Genomic DNA, 15920 nt, shown 5'->3' on the forward strand with positions numbered 1-15920 from the left:
TTTTAAGGGTACTATCTCTCATTTGCTAACCCTCACAACGTATGATTAGACACTACACGAGACACTACACGATAAAAGACGAAACGAACATGTTTCAATACCCTTTTGCTAAATTATTGTAATATATATATATATATAACTAATCGAACACATTCTATATTTTAAGGGTACTATCTCTCATTTGCTAACCCTCACAACGTATGATTAGACACTACACGATAAAAGACGAAACGAACATGTTTCAATACCCTTTTGCTAAATTACTGTAATATATATATATATATATATATATATATATATATTTCAATATTTATATAAAAGTTTCCCTAGTTTGAATTATTAAAATAAACTAGGACGGGAAGAGAACCTTAATCTCTAACTTATCGCATGATTATGGAAATTAAATATAAAGTATCCAATCATAAGCTATGCGGTTTTAAAATGATATTTTATAAGGTTCATGAGTTAAAGTTAATGGTTGATGTTTCAAGAAAATAAAACCTAATACACATAAAAAGATCTAAGTTAAATTAGGTGGGTTTTTTTTTCACCTTTAAATTTGTTCATTAAAGATTTTCCATTAACTAATGATCCTATATAAATTCTTTTTTAATACAAAATGATCCTATATAAATTCTTTTTTAATACAACTATTTTTGACTTTATTTTTAGAAATTACCTAATCATCTTTAATCATGAGACTTCAACTATTATAATATGCAAAGATAAAACATTATTAAAAAACACCACTAAACCAAGGACAAAATAATTAATGATTCTAATTATTGTAAACAAAAGATATATAAAATACTAGGTTATTAACCCGTGTACGACACGGGTGGAAATATAAAAACCGTCAATTAAACATATATTTTGCGAGTAAGCAAACTTATATAAAGAGTGATATAAATTTAATAACGAAAATGCAAAAGCAAATTTACCAAACCAAGTAAGCATTCATTTACGTGTTTTGCGAGCGTAGAATGCTCACCATGAGTGCTCATGTCCGAAGTTGTCAACACTCTACAAAAAGAGAAACCTTTATTATCATCATCGCATTGCATAAAATATGAATAATACCTTCGAGTAAATAAAAAAGAATTAGAAATAAACGCATGCTAATTGAGTACTAAGTGTCCCGATAAACCTAAGCTAACCAAACTTCTCATATTGAGCCGTATGTGTTTTATAAGTACATTTCATTAACTGAAGTGTAATTATGAAAATGGTTGAGAACCCTACACGTGTACGAGTAAAGTGTTGCGTTACAACTTGAATGTCATTTTGTAATAGGCATACAAAAACATAATTATTATATTTATGTCTACAAACAAAAGTCAACGTTATTACAAAAAGACAAAATTGACCATATAAAATTTTGGTATAACTAAAGGCCTTGGGAATCCTAGGACATTTCCCCGTACAATCACCAACGCAAAAAAACAAACAGACAATGTTCAACACATGAACAATCTAAAGTCATAACCCTCTCCTACTCAAACTTCGCAACATGCCCCAATTCTTGACAACTCATTGACCCGTGTATTAAACGAGTGGAAATTGTAATAATGTTAATTATAATATATATTTATATACATGAACAATTTCTAAATTATGTATTTATATAAACGAACGGTTTTACATAAATGTAATGGTTTTTGTATTGAAAATAGATTGGAGATGTACAAAATCATGGAAATAATAGTAACATTATTTAACAATCTAGCATACCATTTGGTAGTAGATTTATTAACAGGTGTATAAGATTACAATATGAATGATCGTCTAAATAAACTAAAGCAACAAATGAGCAAGAAAATTGACAAAACTATATAAAGTTACAAATAACGAAATTACATATCAAATTTTAAATTTGATACAAGATATTAATGTAAACAAATCAAGAAATTACATTGCCGTTATTAAGAAAATCAAGTTCTCTTCATGTATCATAAAGTTTCTAAACTGCAGTAACTTTCTTCAATCATTCTCTTCTTCTTCCTTTCACTTGTCATCTTCTTCATACCCATTTATCAAACTAACCACAAAATTAACAAAAATTAATATCTCGATGGGAACAAAAAACAATTAATTTCAGCTACATATAAACTTCATGGTATGATTGCGAAAAGTAAAGATTACCTTTATCATTGGCATCTCTATCCCATTTACCATATGTGTATCACTGATAAGCCCCAATGTTGCATATAAGAATTCTAATCCTCTTTGCAAGAAATAATGTCTATATGGTTCTTTCTGTCAAGTGTCAACACCCAGTTTGACGCCAACTCAATCAATTGGTCAAAAGACAATATTAAAAAATTGTCAATGATGGACAAAAGACAGTTAATTATAAAAATATTATATAAGAGTAATTTATGAAAAGCTTAATTAAAGATTTATGACTAGAAAATTTTACAAAAGTAGTTGACTAAATAAATACTTTTGAAACAGTATTACATTTAATTAAATTGAAACCGTATGCAAATAATTAGGTGACTAAATAATTGAAACTTAAAATATGGATATCAACAATTACAGAAACTTCAATTAGTCACCAAACCTTTGACTTCAATTACGAAACAATTTCCAATAACGTGTTCCAATGTTCATGGCCTTACTCTATTTTTAATTATCATCAAAGCTTATAACGGTATGTTGACAGATTTGCACCAAGTGAAGGTTTTCGAACAATCAATGACTGATTCTCACCTAGCCAAACATTATGCTTCGGTATGCAAGGTTTCCTTACATATGCTTGCATCCTGTCACCCTGTTACATTATTAATACGACAAACACTGTTTGTTATTAAATCTATAAAATGAGGAAGAAAATTTTTTACTAAAAACAAATATATTTCTATAGATTAATACCATCTCATCTTGTAAAATCATTTGAATGGACCAATCCTCTCCGGTTTTATTGTTGTCCTCCAAACGCCATAGTCTGAGAATACGAACCTTCAGTACACAGTCGGTGTTGGAAACATCCAAATCCTTGAACATGGTAATGTTTGATGCTTCCATGATGCTGTGTCAGAAAAAAAAAGATTAAAGCAAAGATTAAAGATTCAATAACTGATATTTATAATTTGAAGAAAATAAAAAAACCTTGAGAATGACACAAATATAAATGTTCAGTAAAGAAGTGAGAAATGTGAGATTTTCTTTATTCGGTTTTGTAGTATTTATAGATGAACATATTCTGTTACAAAATTTGAAATGTTAAATTAAAAGGAAAGGTGTAAATATAGTAAATTTATGGAATAAAATTAGGGATTTAAAAAATGTAATTGATAATTCATATTGACTTAATTTGGTAGTAATAACCGAATGTAATTAGGGTTTGATTAATAACACAATAACAATAATAAGTCATAACTCATATCATACGAATATTGAATATTTTTTAGTTGATTTTAGAATCAGTTACACATTAAAAATTGAATATTTAACAAATACCATAATTGCCCGAAATAAACATAGGAAACATAGGAAACCTATCAATATGATCAATATGAATAAATTAAATAATGGCCGATTCATGTTTACAAAATTAAACAAAGTAAGTTGAATTTGAATTTAAATTGAAATCCGTAAAAAGTTGTAAACTTATAGTAATGATATGATTTAATAAAAAACAATTATTGTTAATGAAATTTGGAAACAGTTACACATTAAACAATTTAAATTACTAATAATTAACATAACTTATTAGAAAACATATCAATTAACAATTACACATTCAAAATATAAGAAATACCATAATTTAAATTTTTTTTACATTACACATTAAACGTTACAAATCAAACAGAGGAAACGTATAAATTTACATAAACAATTAACAATTCAACCTAATAACATAACAATGTAAAATACTAACCTAGGTTAATAATCTAAAATATAGGTTAAAAAAATTTTTACATTAAACATTAACCATTCATAGCAAACATATGAATTAAACATTAAACATAGTAAGCTAAGAATGTAAAATAATAACCTAAGTTGATATGTTAATGTAATACTAACCATCGATGTGAAGATACAAACCTAACAAATTAAAATACTAACAATCGATGTGAAGATCTGATTAACCATCGTCATGTATCTTTTGAAATCGATTCCAGGATCGAATCAAAGCAATCGTTATTATCAAATAACAGACAGGTCGTTTTACCGTCGATTGGCCGATTTATAATCCGATATCCGGTGTCGATTTTATATGAAGAACCAAATCAAATCTTTATCCGATTGATATATAATAATGGGCGATTGAATGGAGGTTTTGGTTGAAAGATAGCGTATACTCAATTGAGGATGAAAGATAAAAAAATAGGAAACTGGGTTTCTCTTTCATGGTTACATAACTATTTTAATTATTAATATTTTTGATTTATTTAATTGCTAAAAAAAATAGAGAAGTGATAGTTATATTTGGAACATAAGGAAATCGTCCAATAGGAAAGGACCATGTGAAGGGAAACTAATTTGTTTTAATAGTATAGTAGGATTTACCATAAAATCAACGAATTAGAGGGAACTGAAATCTTCATTGTTGTTTAAAAAAAAGGCTAAACTGAAATCTTCATTGTTATTCAAGATAAAACCTTGAAAATCACATCAAATATAATGGAAATTATCACATGTTATATATAGGTGATCAATGCTTGTAATTGAACTGGCGATAGCATTTGAACTCAAAATCTGTTATTTATTATCTGATAAAAACACCAATGACTCAATAAACAAGTCACACTAAAATATCCCATAGTTCAGACAAATTATAGGCCATAAAGATGCACTAATGAGGGAAAGTTGAGAAACCTTTTTACACCCCCTAAATTATTCTTGATCAATCAAACATGCTATTTTAAGAAACTAACATCCCAAAGGAAACTAGCTTATATGAATTATGGAAAGACAAGAGCACCACAAACCAAAAGACGAACTAAAGTAAAATAAGAGAAATTCAGTTTTAGAAAGGGGGATGATTTGCCCCCTGATACGCATTTGTAGGTAACTGGCAAGAGTTCAACATATTGGGAGGTAATCCACGAAATGACTATGGATTTGCATTGTTCATGAGTTGTTGCTGGCCACCAGTGCCATTTGGTGACCCTATAGTTCCATTTCCCGAGCCGGGTGCAGTGCCTTCTTCTTCAAGAGGAAGTCTTTCAAAAGCCGCATTTCCAAAAGTAGCAGCCATGACCACCACGGGGCCTGACGCTATCAAAGGCCCCACTAATCCTCCTCCAACCACTTGTCCTTGACCGCCAGCTAAGTAGATGGTCAAACCAGATGCAGTAGGTGGAGCCGGAGGAGGAAGAAATGAGCCGGATAGTGATAAGATATCAAATCGCCCATGTAGCGTTGTAACCCCACCAGTTGGCCCCGGCTGCTTAACCGAAACATTTGAAACCGTCCCGCTACCACTCAAAATACACACCCCTCTGTGTCTTCTTCTAGAAAAATTTAGTATACTGTCTTGGATATCACATTCATTAGCCACCTCCATCACATGTGATCTCAACACATTCGGGCTATCTCTTGTGACAAAAATTGGTGGCTTCGGCTTGTTCTTGGAACCAGCCGGACGACCTCGAGACCGTCTAGAGCCACTGCTTCTTTGGTTCCCATTGCCACCGGCAGTCACAAGCGGCACCAATTCTCTATTGCCATTAATGTTATTGTTATGATTTTCTTCTTGGTCTCGCTTTTGACCATGGTTTAGGCTGCTACTGCCTCTACTTTGCTGATCATCCTCATCGGAATTCGGCGGTGGTTGAAGGTGGTGGACATGGTGTTGCTGAAACTGCTGGTGGTGTTGGTTCAATTGAAGATCTCCGGTATGAAATGGAGGAGGTAGGTGAAGACCATAAGCTGTAAGATCCATCTTGATCAATTAGCTTAAAAGAAAAAAAAACCCTAAATCTTTTATGGTTTCATGAATACTTTGAGGGTTTGTTGTATTGCTAATCTTCACTAGAAAGCACAACCAAATTCTTAGTCAAATGTTTCATATTTATAACTTCATTTTGTCTACTAATCAGCCATGAAAAGAATATATGAATAATTTGGTCGCTTTTAATGAAGAATAGAGAGAGAGAAGTGTTGGTTGTGTTGGATTAATGTTGCTTGGGTTAGGTAACAAATTGATGAGAGAGAGTTTGAACTTAAGTTTGCATGGTTAGATGGGTCCCACCTTTGCCCCCCATTGTTACCCCATGTTTCCCCCAATTCTTGAGTTCTTATTTCCACAAATAGGGTGTCGTGAGGTAACAATTAATAGGGTTTTGTATGGGTAATTTTCTTTGTTGTCTTATTTAAATTTTTAAAAGTGAGGGTTATATGTTCAGTTGATTTAATATAGTTTTCAGATGTTTAGTTTAGACGTTTGATTTCATAATTATTTATTTGATTTTTGAAATGATATGATTTTAAGCTTACTTAATCTTGTTGGATTAAAATTGGATTTGGTAGTTCTTTATGGACTTCTCTCTTTAGCCCTTTGTATATGTTCATAAATGGGTGTGCACCTCCAGAGGCTACATCTAATAAATAAAAAGCCTTTAGAATACTAACATAGTGTTGGTATATATTCTTTATATATGTTTTTAAACACTATTAATTTAAAATTCTTTTAATTATTGAAATATAAGCAATTATAGCTAAAAGTGTAACGTACGACGTATTACGTACTATCATCATTACAACCGACATCACGATATGATTTACGTTACAATTTAGTTGTTCCTGAGACAAGGAGACAATATTTTTATAGCTATCTATTTACTCAAATGTCATGACTTTTATGGGATACAAAATATATTCCAATTAATGAGTGATTCATTATTCTTCACAAAAGTATAATGTACAACTCATTTATGCACTATCGTCATTACACCCGACATCACAATATGATTTACGTTACGGTTTACCTGTTTAAGAGACAAAGTGATAGTATGTTCTATCATCTATGTGAACTCAAATGTTATGACTTTTATGAGATACAAAATAAATTCAAATCAATGATTGGAGTGTAGTTTAAGATTTTTATTTTTATTTTAAGCGTTTTACAAGTATTGATGCATATGGTATTACACACGATGCATTCGCTTTAAATTTTAAATAACAAAATCCTTTTCAAAGAGTAAACTATGTCTTTAGTACATTTAGTATTTAATGATATACTTATACTTTTAACTCATCATCTTTACCCACACCCATAAAACTGTAATTTCTTTTTTTTTTCTTGTTATATCTTTTAGCATATTATGTTTTATAAAATCTCAACACACCATTACGACATATTTATTTTTTTTGACGTTTCAATTTCAGTTTTATTCAAGTTTGTGTTGAACGTAGCAAAGAACTGGTGGCCAAATACCAAACAACTAATGACTCAAACATCAGTTGTTCTTCATTGTGTTTTGGCAAACTGCTGCTCCAAACATCTGACAGTACAAAACTGTTGATATGAAAGAACTAAAGACTCAACAACTGATTAACAAACTAAAGAAAATCCAAAACAACTTAAGACTAACAACTGGTGATACAAACATCAGTTCTTTGAGCGAAGATCAATAGTTAGCATAAGATTATTTTTATAGTCAGTTGTTTGCTTTTTGTTCATCGGTAGTTTGTAACCGTTTTGTTAGATGTCGTTTTCACCTTAGCTCATCAGTTGTTTTACACATGTATAAAATGAAGAAAATGGTCTCTTCTTTATTAACACTTTCGCACATCACAACATTCACCTGATAAGTGTACTCTGTACCTGACAATCAGTGAATGCATGATGAGCTAAGGATCGATGAGGGGTAGCAATAGATTGTAATCTTTCAGTTATGATTAATACAAAGTTTTTCATCCATATGAAACCTCTTATTAGCTCTATGATTTCCGTTGCATAAACTGTTTGATTAAAATACTAATTGAATTACAGTTCAAATAAGATTTCAATTAAAGTGATACTAATTCATACAAAGAACGGGATCAGTTGTTTACTGTTCTATTGGTTATGATAGTGTTCATTAGCTTAGACTGAGATCTAGAATCCTAACAACTAGTATCAGAGCTATGGATCTCATAATTTTATCTAATAAACATTTTAGAAACAAGATCTAAGCTCAAATTGATAATTCTAGTTGTGGATTTCAAAAAGGATAAAAAAATCTTTTGAAAACTTTGTTAAGTGAAAACTGGTTGAATTGAGAATCATGTAGATTGTACAAGATCCACATAATACCGTTTTTACCTCCAAAACACCAATGTTGCTTCGAGTTCAATACAACATTTGGGATCAAAGAATGCTAGGGAACAAAATGATTGAGAAGGATCCTAAGGATTATTCTGATAAAGATCTATTGGAATTTGAATTGGATGCCAAAGCTAATGCAACGCTTGCCAAGGAAAATCCAAATGAAATTTATGGTGGATTGATTCATCACAAATCTGCTAAGGAATTATGGGGTGCACTAAAGGAACAATATGGTTGAACCCCACAAGTCCTTGAGAATACTCGTGAAATTCTTAGACAACAATATGAAGCATTTTGTCAATTAATATGGGAGTTTAACTCAACAATATGAAAGATTCACAACTCTAATCAGTGAATTAAAAATGGTTGAAGTTACTTTTACAAAATCTTCTCTAAATAATTGATTTCTAAGGCTACTTCTAGAAAATTGGGGTACTCATGCTATCATACTAAGAACTTTGACAAATTTCCAAGATTTGAATCTGATTGTTCTCTATGGTATGCTTCTCAATTGGTAAATTAGCTGATGATTATACCATTGGGTTAGCACTTCTTTGTCAAGAGACTCAACCTATTCAAACTGTTGGCCAAGGTTCTGACAATCACATAGACATAACATATGGTATTCGCTCAGCAGTTGTAAACTAAGCATTTTTTGTTCAAGAGAATTCTCCACATGTAGATGCCAATATATCATTTATTATGGAAGACTTGCAGCACATAGATCCAGTTGATCTGGTGGAAAAGAACTTCTAAACTCTTTGGCATTATTGATAGTCTTAACAAACAAGTTTTACAATAGAACTGGAAGGAAATTCCCGTGAATTAATAATAAGACAAAAGTGGGTTATGACAAGGAAAAATAACATGTCACAAATGTGCCAGGCTAGGAAACTTTGCATGAGAATGTAGAATTCGGTTACAACCTAGTCTCAATCTAGTTCATATTTTAATAACCTATCCAAGTTCACTTCTCCATCCTCATTCCCAACAACAAAACCTCAATAACCCTTCCACAGTTCATTTAGCTCAAACCTCAGCAATTCCTAACACTGGTTCTCATTATCAGTATGCACCAATCCCTCAATCCATGCAACAAATGCAATTTATGCAACCTCCTTTCATCCCATATATCAAGTTCAACCTTCCATGGTTACCAAAGCTGGACTATCTTTTTCAATCCAAGACAACACCAAAACAAGCTTCTTCACTCAAGAGTTTGTAATTGGAGCAGCATGCCTGAAGAGATGAGCACAAAAGATCGTGCTCTTGTGATTATTGATGTGGAATCATAATATGGAAAGGAGATGAAGAATGATTTTAATAATGAAATCATAAAAGTGCTAATTATAAGTGATACAACAGCAGATATGCAAACTACTGATGACAAAACACTTAAAACTGCTACTAATGAGGTACCGCCTATGATTTGTCAAAAGTTGTGTTCAAATGATTGCACATTACATTTACTAATATAAAAACTTTCCAACTTAAAACTGATAAAACAAGTTGCATAAATTGAATCAGTAGTAAAATCTAAAAATGGCATGAAGGTCAAATTAAATGAAAAAGAAAAGGAGATTTGAAATTAAAGCATGATTTGTCAGATAAAATTACTCATGCTTAAAACTTGTTACGAAATCATTAACACAAACTCAAGTAAACTTCAACAGATGGATTGAATCCAATAAGAGCCTTCAAATGTTGTTGAGCAAGCAATCTAATAGTAATGTGAAATTTGGTATTGGATATAATCACACTGAGCAACCTTGGAATTATACTCCAATTACTCCTTACAATTGTGTTGATGAACTTGAGGAAGAAGCTCTTTTTTCAAACACAAGTTCAATTAGTTGTTTCACTAAATAATGTTCCACTAAAACCTGCTAGTCTAGATGAGGTTGGAAACTGGTATCAAACACAAGGATTGAAACCAATTTCATTTAGTGAGTTGAGTGGTCAAAAATCAGTTGTTGATCATAAACCATCAGAAATTCCTCAAAATTTGAATGGTTCAAACAAATTCTTATTTCAAGATGTAATTGGAAATTGACATTAAAAAAATGGCCGACTTAACTGAGTCAAACAGGTTTCCATAACTGCAATAACTAGTCAAAAATCAAATATTAACTACAATCCGTCAGCAGTTTCAATAACACCTAATAATTCAATCAAAACAACTTATGTGATCAAACCATCAGTAGTTTAGACAAACATAACTGATTTTACAAACAATTGATGCCTCTACAGTAGTTGTTGGGATAAAAATGATCAAGGAAGATTGGAATCTTCTCAACCTCCTCAAGAAATATGCTAAGTATGGAAGACGAGCAAACTAGGCAAGTCGAGCAAGCCTAACACTTATTCAAGCAAGGTATCTTACATCGAGCAAGTTTATCTTCTGGAATTATTCTAAGTGTTTAGTAAGAGAAAATTACACTTCATCAAGCAATATTGTTCTTCTTTCGAGCAAGGTTTGTTTCAGAGAAAACCCTTTACTTAACCAAGCTTAAACCAAGTAATTTAGTGGGCGAGAAAGGTTTCAATAATGGTGATCTCAATCACACTTGTAGGAAGTTAAAGTAATTACACTAAGGACTTCTACGAGCAAGGTTCAACCTCGAGCAAGGTTCACCCTCGAGCAAGCTACAGTACCACCAGCACAGTTAGTTTGCTAGAATAAGTTATTAACAAAAACTTGAAGAGATCAAGGATAACAAGTTTGCTCATAGGATATTATCGAGCAAAGTTTGGTTATATCATGAAGATTGAAGTCTGCTTGAAGAATATTTTCTAAGGAAAATATTCTAAGTAAAAGCTTGCTCGAAAAACTGTTCCAGCACATTTATGGATTACAAGGTCAGCTCGACAAAGATAAAAGGTTACTCGAAGACCTGTTTACACCTGTAATAGTTTTGCATACGTTTGAATATGTTTTAGCAATCATTAGGGTTTGTAGAAGGTGTCAGGTCTACATATTTAAGGAAAGTTTAGGTCACACATATAAAAAGGGTTACTTACGGTTGATTAGACACTTTCTTAGCATACATAATTATCTTTGTACGGAAAGTAGCCACACCTGACATTACAACTAGAAACCCTAAAGTTATTCATTTGTATTATTGATTAATATCAATGAAAATCTTTTGAGTTTCTTATACGTTTGTCTTCTTTGTGTTATCCTAGCAACATCTTGATTACTATTGATTCCGCCTTTATTATTCATTGGGTCTTTGCATTAGCTTATTCGTAATCGTCTTGTCAACATTAAGTTTGTTACGAGGTTGATAGTGAGAAAATCGATCCTGACTAGTGGTTACATCGCTTTGTTTTGCTCTTGTGAATACCGATGTGTTGCTGTGAAGATTGATTGTGAAGATTTTTATTGAATATTATTCGATTTTGATGATGAATGTGATGACGTCAGCTGAGCACTGTTACATTGAAATGTGACGTCAGCTGTTCTGCTCTTTAAATCTTCATATCTACAATCATTTGAGGTTTAAAAGTATTCTAATCTCATATCTACTTTGGCTATTGTTTATTTTGAGTCTAGATCTTGGTTTAATCCATCTATTTTTCATCATGTTCAAGGATTTTATCCTCGGATCTGAGTATTTTCAAAGTTTGATAAAATTTAAAGTAATTCTCATTTCAAAAGCTTATTTAAAATACCAAAAATATTTTCAAACAAATGGATGATCAAGAAGTCTCTACTAATAAGATTCCAATATTGTTAGGTCAAGAAAATTATATCAAGTGGAAAGTTTTATTTGAGGCTGATGTTTGGTACAATGATATTGAAATGTGGAACTCCATAAAAAATGGTCCCTATGTTCCCACTGAAGGTGCAAACAACAACTAAATTGTTGGCCTTTCTATGTTGAAACTGGGTTTGTCATGGAAAATATTGACAAGTGTGAATTATCACACAACTGCAAAAGCAGTGTATGATGTTATGGTAGAAATGTTTGAAGGAAAAACTGAATTAAAAGACATCAAGAAAGATAGGCTGAAGCAACAACTTGACAAGAGAGAGAAAGATTGAAATCAGTTTTACAAAATTTGTAGCAATTGTTAATGAAATCAAAACAACTAATCTTACTACTACTGATTTTGATCTAAACAAGAAACTACTTTTCTCATTATCTGGTGAATGGTATACAGCAAGCAAGTTTATCAAAGAAAAGGCAAATTTTCCTAACTTCAAGCTTGATGATGTCATATGCTTTCTACAGGTTGCTGAACAAGAAATTATTGAAAATCATATGATCGAAGAAGAGAAGCCAAGTTTTCAGGTTGCAACTTCCTTAATAGCTCCAATGGGAAATCTATCAGCCAAGAATCAACAATAGATTCCCATCATTTAAAAGCCTAGTGACTTTAATGCTAAAACTCCAAGGGTTTATGTACAAAGTCAATCAGGAAACCAGTCAGGACAACAAAGATTTAATGTGCAAATGATAGATGAAGGTGATACATCTTGTATGACAAGTGGACATGCCCCATATGTTCCTTGGAACTCAAGTCAAGGAAATGAATATCAGGCCTTGTTTTCAATGCATTTGTGGCAAAAAAAAAAACTTGATTCATACAAGTTTTGTACAAGAATATCTGAAACAGATTGATCCAGATGATCTTGAAGATATGGATTTAAAATGGCAAGCTGCAGTGTTAGCTGTGAGAAGTAAAAGGTTGTACAACATGACTGGAATGTCTACATTCTCTGGTCCAAATGACAGGATTGGATTTGATAAATCCAAGGCAATCCGTTACAATTGTCAACAACCCGGTCACTTTGCAAGAGAATTCAATCAACGAAGACAATCCCAGAACAACAACAACTACAATCTTAAAATGTATCAATTTCAATATCAGAATCAATGTCAAAATCAGCAGCAGGGGCAGTTTTACAACAACTTTCAACCACAACAGAACCAACATCAAATCATTCCCCAACAACAACCTAACCAAAGAAACCAACAAAACCCTCCTCAAATCACTGCAAACCAGAACAGAAACAATGAAACTCAACCAAGAAATCAAGGAAATGTTACTGTAGCTCAACAACCACAAGATGGTTTGTTTAACTGGAGCAATTGAAAATGCTAATGTTGCATGTATGGCCAAAATCAATGATCAAGTTGAAACTTCAATGTCTTAGGTACATTCTAATATCTCAATCTCATAGTTACTTTATTTAAATGATTCCTTGAGAAAAGAAGTAGGAAAGATGCAAGTTGAATGTTTCAAGAAATAAAGCATAATCAATGCTTATGTAATGAGTGAAATAACTTATGAAAACCAAATGAAAAATCTAGAACAAGACTGCTTGGATAGTTATGAAACTGAATCAAGATATACCATAGAAATAGAAGATTTGAAGAAGATGTACTTAGAAGAAATGATTAAGAATACTCAACTTCAAGTTGAAGTTGATTTTCTGAAAAACCTTGTTTCAATTGGAAATATTTGCGGAAAACTGACGAAGATTAAATAAGAAGATAAATATAAAGTTGTTCCACCAACTTTTAATGACAATTATTCATTGAAAGTGGACAAGGAGAAAAGAGAGACATTTTTGGAATAGTTCAAGAAAGTTTTCAAGGAAAAGGAAGAATTTGTTGAAAACTACAAGAAGGTATGTGTGAATGATGGAGGAATTTGATTTGAAAACTGTGGAAACAAAAGAAGGTAAGAGTGAAGAATCTGGTAAAGATAAAATTTATACATCAAGTGAGTCATTTAAAGATAGCTCAAGTATCTCAAGTGATAAATGTTCAAGTTGTGAAAGTATCAAGGGTATGGAAAAGAAAATAATGAATTCAAAGGAAAAGATTCCAAGATTACCTAAAATCTCACCAAGAATGAAGAAAGTTCATGAACATATGAGAAAAGACCACAAGCCATTTGACATATGTGGGGGATTCCAAAAGAAGAAAAATCATGTTGCTGCACAAGTAATCAGAAGTCCTCACAAAAGGGAAAGCACTTCAATTAAAAGTAACGGTGAAGAAGCAAGAAAAGAAACTGAGTATCCACCCATTTACCCAGTATTCTCAAACCATGAACTCTTTGACATTGGTGATGTTGAATACTTTGTAAGAAAGTATGTGAGTCCAATAAAGGAAAAGGAAGAAAATGAAAGAAAAGGCCAGTTGGGAAAGGTTAATTTTGTCAAGGGTTCAAATGAAAAAAGTATTAAAAAGATAAATGTGTTTCAACCCATTTCCATAGACTTTGAAAAACCTATCACTCATCAAAAGACCATTGGTGTTGATCCTCCTAGACCAAGTGAAAGATTCAAGATTGGAAACGCTCCAAATGAACATAAGGGAAAAGTATGGTGCAGAATGTGTGATATTTATGGTCATCACACAAATTCATGTCAAGATAGAATCATACCAGAACCTTTCTGTATTCCAGAAACCATACTTTATGGTCAAGACTTTGGTACAAGAAAGGGTATGAAGAGTACCTACAGAAGGGAATGCAATTCAAAAATGGAAGTGGTGAAGAAATGAATAAGTGGGTAAATGTGTTTGAGAAGAAGAATAAGATGTCCATAGACAGTTTGGAAAAGAAATCATCCACTAAATCTCAAACTTCACAAAAGTCTTGTAATTCTGTAGATTTAAGTTCAAATGATCAGAACAAACAACATAAGAAGAAAATTTTCAAGAAAAAGCAAAGCAAAGAACTGAATGGTAATGAGAAATTCTTGTTGAAAAGTGGTCATGAACCAATAGGGTTCTTGTGGAAGCCAAAAGATGAAGCTGAAAAAGTAATCATCAAAAGAGAGATCATGATTGAAGAAAGCACAAGCATAATTCCCTATTTTGGAAATTTATTTGAATCTAGTTATGAGACTGATGAGTCCTGTGAACTTGTTTATAAAGATCCAAAACCAAATGAAATTGCTGATGTTGTTACTGATGATTTGCAAGCTAGCATATCACTTAACAGATTATTTTGTTTGCTAATTGTGTAAGAACAATCCAAATAAGTCAATGATGTATGGTATGTAGATAGTGGATGTTCCAGGCACATGACATGTGATAAGAGATCACTGGTTAACTATGAAGAAAAGTTTGAAGGCCCAGTTGCTTTTGGTAGTGATGAAAATTGAGGGAAAATTGTGGGAAAAGGCATTCTCACAAATGGGAAAGTCTCGTTTGATAATGTATTCTAATGTTGAAGGTCTCCAATATAACGTTTTGAGCATTTCTCAAATGTGTGATAAAGGTTATAAAGTTGGTTTTGATGAATCTCAATGTTTCATTTTGAAACTTGAGTTTGTATTCGCACCAGAGATGGCAACTTGTATTAATTAAAGATGAAAGATGTTGTTTCTAGAGGTGGTACTTGTTTTGTTTTTAAAGCTTCTGAAAATTAAACTAGGAAATGGCAAAAAAAAAAAACTATGTCATGTAAATCTAAATAACATGAACAAACTTGTTAAAGGTGAACATGTTATTGGTTTGACAACAAGAGAGTTCAAGCTTGATGACAACTGTGTTTCATGCCAAAAAGGAAAGCAACGTAAATCATCTCACAAAACAAAACTTATAAACTCTATTGATCAAGTGCTTGAAATGCTTCATTTGGATATTTTTGGTCCTGTAAGTGTTCCAAGTATTGGCAAAAAGAGGTATTGTTT

The 15920-nt window shown here is 31.9% G+C and overlaps 1 pseudogene; it reads right to left on the bottom strand.

The window, feature by feature from the left end:
• Nucleotides 1-4674: 4674 nt before the first annotated feature.
• Nucleotides 4675-6457, bottom strand: LOC143594881 (AT-hook motif nuclear-localized protein 18 pseudogene; annotated as a pseudogene).
• Nucleotides 6458-15920: the final 9463 nt, after the last annotated feature.

Source organism: Bidens hawaiensis, unplaced genomic scaffold (assembly GCF_021521415.1).
Source record: "Bidens hawaiensis isolate Kalapana, Puna unplaced genomic scaffold, B.hawaiensis_p1.1 tig00044280_1, whole genome shotgun sequence".
NCBI lineage: Eukaryota > Viridiplantae > Streptophyta > Magnoliopsida > Asterales > Asteraceae > Bidens > Bidens hawaiensis.